The 12,216-nt window shown below is 42.2% G+C and overlaps 1 protein-coding gene and 1 long non-coding RNA gene across 7 annotated transcripts in view; one reads left to right on the top strand and one right to left on the bottom strand.

Annotated features, from left to right (window-relative positions):
- The window catches only part of LOC311020060 (cell adhesion molecule DSCAM-like), a 103,275-nt gene that overhangs the window by 24,875 nt on the left and 66,184 nt on the right, over positions 1 to 12,216 (top strand). The gene's annotated exons all lie outside the window — the stretch shown is intronic.
- On the bottom strand, positions 5,770 to 11,737 carry LOC311020061. 3 transcript variants are annotated; one of them, XR_014597863.1, is made up of 3 exons: positions 11,609 to 11,737; positions 6,944 to 7,132; positions 5,770 to 6,135 (listed from the first exon to the last, which is right to left on the bottom strand). It is a non-coding gene; the product is annotated as an uncharacterized lncRNA (long non-coding RNA). The 3 variants fall into 3 exon arrangements; XR_014597864.1 differs by lacking the exon at positions 11,609 to 11,737 and adding an exon at positions 9,249 to 9,950; XR_014597865.1 differs by lacking the exon at positions 11,609 to 11,737 and adding an exon at positions 7,896 to 8,802.

Here is a 12,216-nt window from a genome sequence, read left to right as displayed (position 1 = left end):
GCTTGTAAAAACAGTAGTATAATCTTTCCAAAGTTTGAAATTATTAACCTGATAAAAATACAAGTTTACATGAACTCTGCATAAAAACAACTTAAGGCGTGGAATTTGAAAGACTGCTCTGACCAGGAAGGGATGCTGTTGAGTTGCATTTTATGTGATCTGGTATTTTGGGGGCTTAAAGTCAGGATTTCTTGGCCTCTGCTGCTTTGATGTTGACCATTATTTAAAAAATCTTTCTCTTGTATATTCCCCAACTTTATGCGGACTCAATTGCTGGAAGGCTCGTTTATTTGTACTGCTTTGAGCTTTTTGGTCAACCAGAAAAAGAAGAGTAAGATCCCCATTATTTGGAGCTTATTGAGCAGACTGTTGGTGACAGTAACATCTGAATAAATTCATTAAAGTGTTGTGATGTCATACTGCAGGAGTGCATTATAGTGAGCTTTGCCAAACATTAACTAGACTCTAAAATACATACCATCATTATAGTTGATCTTATTCTAAGATTATTGTTATGTACTGTGCTTACGGTATATTTGTCTGAACCATTATTAGCCAGCTGCTGAGCTGAGATTTCAAAGAATACTTTCAGTACAACATGATAATGGAATATACCTTCGAGGCTGCAGGTTTCTCTGTTTAAACTGAAATGTGTGATTGACAATTTAAATGTATACAAAATAATGAGGACTCTGCATATCCGTTATAGTTGACTTCTCCTGTGATTTCGACAAATGGTGCTCCAGATTGACTGAGTAGCAAATGACCAGCTGACTTCGCTGCAAGGTGACCTTTTTATCTCTATTTGATGTATGAGGCATCAAGCATCATTATTTTTTCTTCAAGGCTCGTTTTCTCTCCTCTTGCCTCTTCTTTGGTGTGAGCCTTGAGAACATGCAAAGACAAACACACACACACTAACTCAGTGTGCTTGCAGCCCGTCTTTGACCTCACCTTGCCAGTGTACAACCAGCGACTAAGCTCCAAATAACAGTGAAAGCCTGTCAGACGATCAGATCTGCTCATGTACGTGTATGCAAAGCAACCTGGGATATATGTTTGATGTGAACGTATGCATCCTACATCCGGTCTATGATTGGTTCTTAAATGTAAGAGGAGGTCTCATGCAGAAACGCTAAAGCTGCAGTGATGTAAATGTCAAGTCACACTGTGAGTGTGGCCAGTCATACTGTCATTTGCGGCAGTGACGTCGCAGGGTGACGACCACGAAGCAGAGTGGCCTTTTGACAGACGCAGCCTGCAATCTTAATATCAGCGTAGGAGTCGAGCCAGCCAATCAGAGCCGAGCGCCCATCGCTGCACACGCTTATCACCTGCACACAGCTGCTGTCGCCCCTCGGAGGGAGCGAGTGAAGAGGGAGGCAAAGAAGGAGCCAGAATGAATGCTGTTCCTGAGACAGGGGGGTGATTTGTGTCGAGTCGTAGCACATTCAGGCTTGCATCCTTCTTTCATACAATTTCAGAGGTGTGCACACTCGAAGACGTATTTTCCTGGTCGCTGTAATCCATGTTTGTCATTTACGGGGGAATGAAAAGGAAAAAATCATTGTGTTTCTTGTGATTAGTGCTGCATCAGCTGGGCAATAGTTAAAATGTGATTCAGAGTGGAAATGTGCTTTGTAGCCCTGGTGAAATGAGAAGGGAGTTGGAGAGAGGGAGAGATAAGCTCCATCTGAATTGATTTTTCTGTTACTTTCTGCTGTACTTGAGTTTCCATAGCAACGTGGTCAGGTTCCCTCGGCCTCCTAGGGCAAGTGTAATTGTTGTCTGTTTCTCCCACCCCAAAACTCTCCATCTCTCTCCTTTCCTTCTTTTGTTTATTTCCTCGTTGTGAAGATGAGACCTCTTCTCTTCTACATCAAGAGGTATCTTTATTTTTACATATCAATATTATATGGATAGTGTGTTATGAGACTATCATCTTGGATATTATGATTATGATAATGTGGCATTAGTGGTGTCTATACCTGGCTGCATTAAAGTAAAGTCATTTTATCCACATTACTGATGATTGTTTAGTAACAAAAATCTCATTGTGTAAATATTTTGTGAAAGCACCAATAGTCAACCTTTCAATATTCCAAAACCTAAAGATGCTGATTTAAGACACGGTAAATATGTTGATATTTTAGCTCAAGTTGTGCAATGATGAAGGATGAACTGATTGTCAAAATAGCTGATTTAAATAAAATGTGATTAAAATAAAAGGCAAATATATTAGATTTCCCAATTTTATTCATTATAGTGCTTGTGATTTATTACTGCGTCTTAGTGCAAGTCAGTACAGTTTTTTACAAAATGAAATTCTGCAGCTGTCCCTGGCTGATTATCACAGCACAAAATCTGCTGAATCACATGAAACTGCCACACACTCACATAATGCCGTGCACATATCGGCTCCGTGCTAGGCAAGCCAAAATGAGCAAATGTACAGTATAATGAGGAAGAATTCAACCGTATTTAGATGTGTAAAAACATTCTTAGACACGCCATAATTTCAGAAGTCACAGATAGAGTACTTCTGATCGAGGATAATGATACAGCAGAAGTCCGTTTCAGTTCTAATAAAACTGTGTTGCAGAAGTTTGGAGATAATCAATGAAACTGCTGTGTCACAACTTCTGCAGGGATTTGATGGTAAGCACAAAATGTGCTCCTGGCTTAGACACAGACACAAAGAAAGAGGGGAAGGAGGCTTGAATCATCCTCAATTGAGTTTGCCACACATACAAATATGTCAGATTTTTTATTTTTTATCTGAATTAGATATTACCAGCTCTCTCCCTCTGACTCCAATGATACACTGCTGTGCGCATAACAAGGCATTCACAGCTGTTTGGAGCCTAATGGCTCAAAGAGGCCTTGCCTGCTCAGCAAGAAGAGATGGACTGCATCTTGGGTCTGCGATTAGGACTGCTGATCTAGAAACATTTACATTATGGCTTTTGGGTCATTACAGAAGAAAAATGGTCAAAAGGATCCAGGTGAGGGAGCCGAGATCAGCACTATGACCCTGAGTAATGTGCAGTATATTAGAAACAAAGGATTGAGGAAGACGGATTAAGTTTGATACTAAAATCCAGAAGCTTTCTCCTCAAATATTGCAACTGTCTTGCGTTCATATGACTTACAACGTGTGTCAATACTTTGGCCTGTCATGGAGATTCATCCCTAAATGTAAAATGTAAATGTATTCTGTGCTGTATTTCAAGTAAGCTCCTGTAGTCTGCGATAGCCTTGGACCTGTCCCAGTCTGCTCGCTGTTTTCTTGCTCCAGATCAATGCTAATTAATACACGTCTCCCTCAGGGACAGCAAGGAGGCCACGCGGAGAATCAGAAAGCACCATCATAGGCGTGGCTTGGTCAGGACCATATGTGGGGAAAGAAACTTTCAGAAATATCTGCATATGGGAAATAGCTTACCTTGTTTCAGTCGTAAACTATAAGGCTGGATTTTGGATGCTTGGTGGATGATGAGAGCATGTAGCACACATGCATGTAGATTGGTTAATTAGGTTGTGGCAGTCTGTACAAGTGCTGTAATGCAAATCCAGTTCAGATGAAGTTCAGCCACCCTCTTGTTTTAGCAGCCGTATTCCCGTAAATATGCAGAGGTGAGGACACTTGTGGTTTTCTGTACAATCCCTTAATGACACAGAATGGCTGTGCCCACACATAGACTACATTTATACGTTATTATTATATGTGTTTTGTGCTTGTTTTGTTTACTCTCCTGCATGGCGTTCTTCTCCTTCCTCTCCAGCTCCCTCCCTCTCTGCTGAAACAAGTAAAGAAATGAAAACGGGAGACATGTTTTTGTGCATGCCTGGCGGACAGATAGGCGCTGCATAACTAGTAGTTTCCTCTGAAGTAGGGAGAAATCTATTTGCTTGTAGAAGCTGCTTGCATAATCCTTTAGTTACACTTGCCAGCTGTGAGCAAAGATACGGCGCTGTGGGATTTGGCATGAATATCATTGGGAGGACAAAGAAATGAAACTGATAAGTGTTTGTGCACAGGGTCCTTTGCATAATCCAGGATAACCCATAATCTGAGTTTTATTTTTAAATCATGCCCAAATAGAGGTGGTGAGAAACCATTAATGAGAAAATACCATTTGAGAATATTTTTTTTTGTCGCTGAATTTTGAATGTTTTACCGAATGACTGATGGTTTAATTTCAGAGAAAAGCCTTTGCTGAGAAATGCACTTTATGTACTCTCAAAGCTGTACATATTTCAATGTCCAGTCTGGCCTTGTTTTGGTTAACACCCGTATGAAAGGATTGCATTCTCTCTCTCTCCGACTCTCTGCTGCACATCTCGTTCTCAGTCAACAGTATGCACAGCAATAAAGAAAAAAACACACATCACTCAATAGCTTTCAATACATCCGTCCTTTCTGTCCCCACTTCTTGGTGTGTTTGTTTGCTCAGCCACCTCCATCCTGGCGCCTGCATTTATACCTCTCTCTGTGTTATCAGACAGTTATAGACAGCTGTTGAAAGCTAACATGAAGTACCAGCATGCAACGGTGTGTGGACCCCAGATCATATAATACACACAGCTCTCGTGTCAACAAGTCCAAACGATGTAATAAAACTCTCCCAAGTGAGAGGAATTCACTAAGACGAGATTTTTAATTTGTTTGCGCATTTTTTAAAATGTATTTGCATTTTGAAAAAAATAAAATAATTTGGATCCATCACATCCCTAAAAGCTCAATAGAACAAATAAAAAGCAACACATCTGTAACAGGATGTAAAGGGCATTTCGTCTGCAAAGGTAAAATTATAATTGCAAGCCTTTTGCTTAGATTGGAAAGGTCCTTGTGAACAACTTTGATGTTTAAAACGGAATTATTTATATAGTTGTGATTTTTTTTTTTTACTGTGAGCAAAATAAACAGAAGAAATGATAAAACTATCAGTGCATTAGTACTAAACAAAGTATCCGCTTAATTAGAGTGCTCCAAATCAAAGCAGCTCTAAAGTCTCGTCGTCCCTGCTCTCAGAGAGGATCCACCCAAGCAGTTGTCTTTGGCCTGTGTTTACAGCCTCACTCTCTTGAATCCCAACAATCATTAACATTTCATTATCCAGGTGAAACAATAGAAATGTACAAAAAAAAAGGGGAAGTCTCCGCATCCAGGAGGGCTAAAATATTGATGCGGTTGTGAGGTAAATGGCTCCAAATCTGTGCAAGAGGGTGAAAATGGGAGCTACGAGGAGAGTGAGCAAGGCGAAGAGGGGAAGACATTGCTTGTAAAGCTGGGCTCTGAGGGGCTCGGGCGCATAATCAATGAAGAGAAGTGTGCGTTGTATCTGTAGCGTCGAGTCGGCTTCACAGAGGCCAACCCTATTTTTACAGGGAAGACAGGTCTGTTGCTATGCTCTTTGAGAAGGTATCCTGCAGTTGGAAACAGGGATCATCCACTCAGGGGGCGCATCACACCTCAAGAGTGGACAGTCGAAATGAGGGGCGCTGCTTCTGCTAGGTGACACATTCAATTGATTATTGATGATTCAATCCATTATACACTCAAAGAAATGTGTTGACACCAGCAGAAATAGACTCTGTATTTATTCATGTCTTTTAAAGCCGAGGTGTGAATGCATTGAGACTCAGACTTTGCTGTCTGGTGAAAGAAAAAGGTGCACATGAAGAGTGTGTGTGTTTTAATATATTTATTAACTATTTAATCATTTACAATTTAATTATTCAAATTTCCAAGTCCCAATCAAAAAGAAGTAACACTCGGCATGTTGAAAATCACATTATTGAGTTTAATTAGATAAAAAAACTCAATACCAGACCATCAGACAGATATCAGACCATGTTGGGCCCAAAGACAAGATAACAGTCTGTGTTCTTCAGTGGTAAACATGCGGATAAATTCATGCTTACAGGAACAAAGTTACTGTACAGACAAGATTATCGTTCCCAAACAAATCAATCAGATTGTCTCCAGGGCCGCGTTTTTTATGTCATCTTGTCCAGATGTCGCCTATTAGACGTCAGATTAGGAAGAGTGGTGTTGGATTAGCCAATCCAGAGCCAGAATCATTTTAGATTAGATTATAGTATATGGACATCTGGGTCGCTTCGATGGCTCTGCCCAAGCAAAATAACATTAAGTCAGTGTTGCACATCTAGACAGTACACAGACTGTAATCAGCGGCCAAGCAGAAGGAGGATGACAGCATTAGGACATAGAGATGGATGAGAAATCCTCCGGTTTTTACAACTTCCCAATTACAGCATGGCGACAGACTGCACGACAAAAGCAGAGCTGCTCCTTGCTGTCCGTATAAAGTCAAAATTACAGGGCAAAATAGTGTGTGTGTGTGTGTGTGTGTGTGAGACAGCAGCCTGTCTGCTAATAATAATGGTTATTCCCCCCCCCCCCCTCCTCAGCGTTTGCCTCCTGGCAGATAGATGTGCAGAGATTACACCTTCTAATTGTTGCTAGCGTCTGTGGGCCGGCGCACTACAGTGTAGCTTAGTGCTGTGTAGACTGTTTTTTATGTAGTGTGGATTTGTAATAATGATCAGAGTGATTGTAGAATGGTTTACTGGTCGCATTGTAATGAAATGTACTAAAGCATGTGGTCACTTTCCCACCTAATCTACTCGAACGGCGAGAATAAACAACGTTCTGCTACGTATCTCACTTAAATAGGAATTAAAAATGCACCTAAAACTCAGCCCAAATTATTATTGATATCAAAGAATGAGTCAACAAAAGGATGAATCTGACTGGCGATCCGATGCCAACTTTCAGTACTCAGCAGATTTAGATTTTGTCCGTGCTACAAACACACTTGGTCGCCAAATATATTGTGTTGCATAAGAAAGTTTAAAGTGTAAAGCCTCATCAGTAGTATACTCTGCATATGAATGAATGAAGCTGAACAAATACCTGACACAAGCCATTTGATGAATGATGAAGCTGTTAATGTGTGACATTATTGGAGGTGACGGCGTGATCTGGTCTCCGGATGATGATGATGATGATGATGATGGTGATGATGCAGTGGGGCTTGGCGAATGGGAAAAGCATCTCTATCTCAGCTGTTTGCATCACTTGCTTTTCTGTCTCTCCCACAATCTGGAGAGAAGCGAAAAGAAAATGATCTGAAAATGAAATATGACGTGTCATTTTTTTGTATTTGCGGCACATTTTCCAAAAGGGTCCCGCGATGCCCGTCTGCAGGGAAATGACACACACACACACACACACACACACACACACACATATATGCACACACCGTGTCTGCTGCACGTATGTTATTTGTGCATATGTATGTGACAGGCCGCCTCTCCCTGTGAAAGTGTGTCTATGCGAGTGTGTGATTCTAGTTGCATTTGTCACTTTTTTCCTGGGGTGTGTGTGTGTCACGTCTGATTAAAGTTAACCCCTATGAGGAGGCTGGTGCACCCCCCCCTTCTGTCCTTCCCCTCTCCCTCCACCCTTCTATCACTCCATCCCGGTTCTCCTTCCTCCTGGCGCTCTGACAGCACAGGAGAATATGCTCCCTCAAGGTCCCACCCTCCCTTTCTGGCTCCTGCGGGTGGCGTTTCCTTGGAAACAGTGTCAGAGTTGACTGGGTGGGTGCAGATAGATGGCTGCCCTTTATTGGAATACACCACTGGTCCATTAAAAGCAACCACACCGGACCCGTGAGCACACTCGCACCCCTCCGTTCTCACCCCGAATGGAGCGTTCCACCTGACACGCGTGAATATTAGCTCGACCCAGGCTGGTGGTGTGTGTATGTGCTTTTTTTGTTGTTGTGCGTATATTGAATGTTTGTGTTTATTACTGCCTGTGTGCAGTGAGTGCGTATGTGTGTGTGGCTGATTGGCAATACCTCTCATTGAATTGGGCATATTTAGGGAGAAATCCTGTGCAAGTGTCTTCCTTCCTCTGTGTCCTTGGGAGTGAAACAAAATGGAGACTGGTGTTTTCTCTGCTTTGTCTTCCTCCTCTCAAAATGATGTTGCAAAAAAAAAAATCCCTCCACAGCTTGCTCTTGTGAATTTGAACTGTAATTTGAAACAACTGTATTACACCTCCAGATGTATGACTACAGTAATTGTCTGTTGAATTATTTAAATGCAGCAATTGGTGTTGAGGCCACACATCATCAGACAGGGAGCAGCGTGAACACAGTTTCTTAATTTGAAAAGGAGCTGTTACAAACACCTTGTTGTTGGATGTGGCTGTGATTGCTGGCAATATTAAAGCAATCTAGCATACAGCAGATATTGGAAAAACACATTGTGTACGCGTATGGGAGTTTGACTATTAACATTTTAATTAATACACTTGAAACTGGACTTTTACAATTTTGAGACATACATCTGTTTTGTAGATTAGATACTTTGTTAGTGAAAAAACGTATTCTGCTTGTTTTCATGTCAACTTCACAAGCTTTTCCAGCTGTAAAACTATAATGAGCCTTATGTCTGTTGAAACTAGTGTGATGGCTTGTCAGTAAACAGTAAAAAAAAAAAAAAACAATCCCCATGTTTCCCATAATTGGCTTGTTCTCTTATTTTTAACCCGTCATTTAATTATAGTCCTATTCAGCATCACGTTTCATCAGTATAACAGCCACAGGATCATTTAATTTCATGTGGGGGACTTTTCTGGGCATTTATGTTTCTCTCAGGAAAGAGGAAGTTTATTATTACAGTGTTGTTTTGGCTGATTTTAAAACTTGCAGTCAGTTACATTCGGGAAAACTTTCCTTCCAGAGGCCACAGAGCTGTAGTTTGAAGCTAAATGTTGGACAACTGTGGAAACAAATAATCACAATAACAATGATATTGCAATATCATATTAATAACATCATCATTCAATTAATTAAACATGAACTATTTTTATGCACGTTGACTTCATAGTGAATATAATCACAAGGGAAGCCTACAGCTTATGACACTAAGCATCAGAGATTGGCAACAGGAAATGCATTTTTAACAGACCGAACCAGCTAAATTGTGTGGTTACTTTGTATAATTGTGTGTATCAATCATATCCATAGTAATTTTGACCTCTGCCTGCAAAGTAGTGCACAGCAGAACCGCAACTGTCGAGACAACCTCTCACTTAAACATCAATGAAGTGTAGCACAGTCTGTTAGCAGCAGCACACACACACACACACACACACACACACGCACACACACACACACACAGTATTATGTATTTAAAGTAATTACCTCAGGCCTGATCCAGACTGAGTTTAGTAGCATGTGATAATCCACGTAGGCAGCATATGGGAGGAGGGGAATTAGAAGCCCACATTTAAAAAAAAAAGAAATTAAAGTGTCCTTGTGGCTGTCTGCAGGAGGGAACATTTGAAGTGTGTGTGCGTTGGAGAAGAAATTAGATTATTGGAAACTGTAATGGAAGGTTTTCTGTCCATGTCCAAATGATCATGAGTGTGATCAGCAGGGATGATGATGGAAGTGGCAAAGGAGGCTGTTGCATGCCACCTATCAGACAGATGGTGTAATTAATGACATCACTGGAAACGGAGCGTGTGGCTTTATGCTGTAAAAAGGGTCATCATAATATAATCAGAGGAAATCTCAGCTGCTTGATAACAAGAGGGGGAAAAAAAATCAGCACCATATTGTCAGAATCACACAGTAATTTGGATCACCTCCCCCGCAGAGACTTTGTAAATTGATTGAACTGCCACAGAGCCCGTACTTTCGACAAATTCTCATCCAATTTCACCTCCTGTTTTTTTGGCACCAGGGTATCTTTTCCTGGTTGATTTGCATCAATAAACCTCAGTAAGCAAGGCATTGTAATGCCTAATTGGGCGGTAATGAGCTGTCGCATTATGCAGAGTGCTGAGGTTCAAGCTTATTAGTTGCTTGGTTGCCCATAACATTTTCCTGTCTTCCCTCTGCTACTTCAGCATTGCACGATTGTCAATGCAATCTCCCCTTCACTCTTGTCTCCTTTTCTCCCTTTTTGCTTCGTCCCTATTCTTCTCGGCCATTTCTCTCAATCCCCCCCCCCCCCCTCTCTCTCGCTCTGCTAAAAATAGTATCCTATTATCCAGGAGGCAGGGGCCATGTACAGTGAGGCAGCAATCAGCGTGGCCGCCATGCACATCAAGATTCACAATAGCTGTCATTCTGCTAACGCTAGCTAATAGTCCCGGCTAACCTGACTTAAAGTTCATACAATACCCTGAGGTCTAAAAAAGTTTCTTAATTGTTCAAGTCCAGCATTTTTGGGGCCTGCTTCTTAGAGATGTGTGGTTTCAGTGCCTGTCACTTTAAATGCAGATGTGCCTCCGTTCTCCTCTACCTGGCTACAGCGTTAGTCAACAGTTTCTTGTACCAGAAGACAACAGCCAACAAATCTGAGATTTCTCTTAAGGCCCCATCCTGCTGTCTCTTGGGGCCAGCAATTAGTGCTACCTGGAGGAGGGGGTTTGTGTGTTTGGGTGGCAGTGGAAGGTGGAGGGCCTGAGGGGCGGTGGGTCTATGAAATATTTTCATATTTCAATCTGAACGGAGTAAGGAAGAAAAACGTGCCCCGAGGCAACTGTTGGCGCTGCGTTCAGAGCTGCGCTCCGGCTCAGTATTGTTATTATGTATTTATATAACGCTGCTAAACGGCAAGACCTGTTCCACATTCATCTACATAGAGCAGTAACTGTATTGCCTAAGGGTGAAAAGACACACACACACACACACACACACACACACACACACACACACACACACACACACACACACACACACACACACACACACACACAGATGAGATCGTTAAGCAAAGCCCTCCCATTGCTTGCATGCTGCATTTACTGTTGATTCCCTGCTCACTTGTCACTTGTGATTGCCATAAAGCAAGGCACCATATGCCACTCTGTTTGTGAGTGGGACTACCCCTCGTGTCATCTTTAATACACGCACACATGCACCTACATTTAATGAACACCCATCTGCACACCCCCACACACACACACACACTACAGACACAATTTTTTTTTCGCAGTCAAAGACAACGGCAAAGTGCAATTCCCCTCAGCAAACGACTCTCAGATGATGAAAGTGAACGTTTTCTGCCTCTGATTTTTGATGTGCAGCGTGGATGTCATCAGAGAGGCTTCGCATTGCCACTCTCTCTCTTTTTTCAGCCCCCCCTCCCCCCCGCTGCAACGGGGAACACTCACTCTAGACAAGAGCAAACCGTTTCCAGCTGCTTGCTAATTCTTGATTTGTGAGTCTGGCTAGCAGGTGTTTTCCAGGGAAATGGTGGCTTTTACCTCCAGTGTCAATGAAGGGTCGACCCAGATCCACCCCCATTCTAATATTGCCGGCCTTTCCCTCTTTGTTCCGGGTTGACAGTTTAATCTTGGATCGTTTCACATGTCAAGTTCTAAAACAAGTTATGAAGAAACATCTGGTTGTGTTAGACTGACTGTCATTGGCCTTCATGAACTGGTGGTTCATCATTATCACGCTGACTGACAGCAGTCACTGATTAACATATTGACTCTAATTGAGTGTCTGGCTGGCCATCTAAATGACGGACTTAAGTGCAGACTTACCGACTGGCTGGCTGGCTGACTCACTAACTAACACAGCCACACGGCCGCTTCACCGACTCACTAATTAACTGACTGACTCGTTATATTCCAGACTCACTGCTGACTGACTGATTGACTTGCTGCCTGCAGACTGACCGACTGATGGTCGCCTCAGACTCATCTGTCACGAGATACGTTTTCATCACAGTGTAACCGTGTGTGTGTGTGTGCGTGTGTGTAGTGACTCATAAACCACGGCAATGAAATCCATCTGTGACAGCTGCTACATAATCAGATTACTACTGGTTCAATTTGTGTGTGTGTGTGTGTGTGTGTGTGTGTGTGTGTGTGTGTGGTCAGCCGGTCAGCATATGTGGTCAGAACCCATTCATTCAGTGTCATCCCACCACCTCTGTGCTTTTCTCTCTTTGTGTGTGTGTGTGTGTGTGTGTGTGTTAATACACACATATGCTACATGTTTGTAGGTACAGGTTGGTTCACAGGAGGTGTTTGAGCCAGAACAGCAGAGCTTAAAAGGAAGCGTAGCGTGTCAGTGTGTCACATACGCTGTGTTTTACATATTCCGCTCCATTTATTGCAGGCACACTGGCCTTCTCATCTTTTCCTTT

This window comes from Eutrigla gurnardus (genome assembly GCF_963514095.1).
Source record: "Eutrigla gurnardus genome assembly, chromosome: 10".
NCBI classification, from domain to species: domain Eukaryota; kingdom Metazoa; phylum Chordata; class Actinopteri; order Perciformes; family Triglidae; genus Eutrigla; species Eutrigla gurnardus.
Note: the sequence above shows the minus strand (reverse complement) of the source record. Positions and strands in the feature narration are given on the sequence as shown.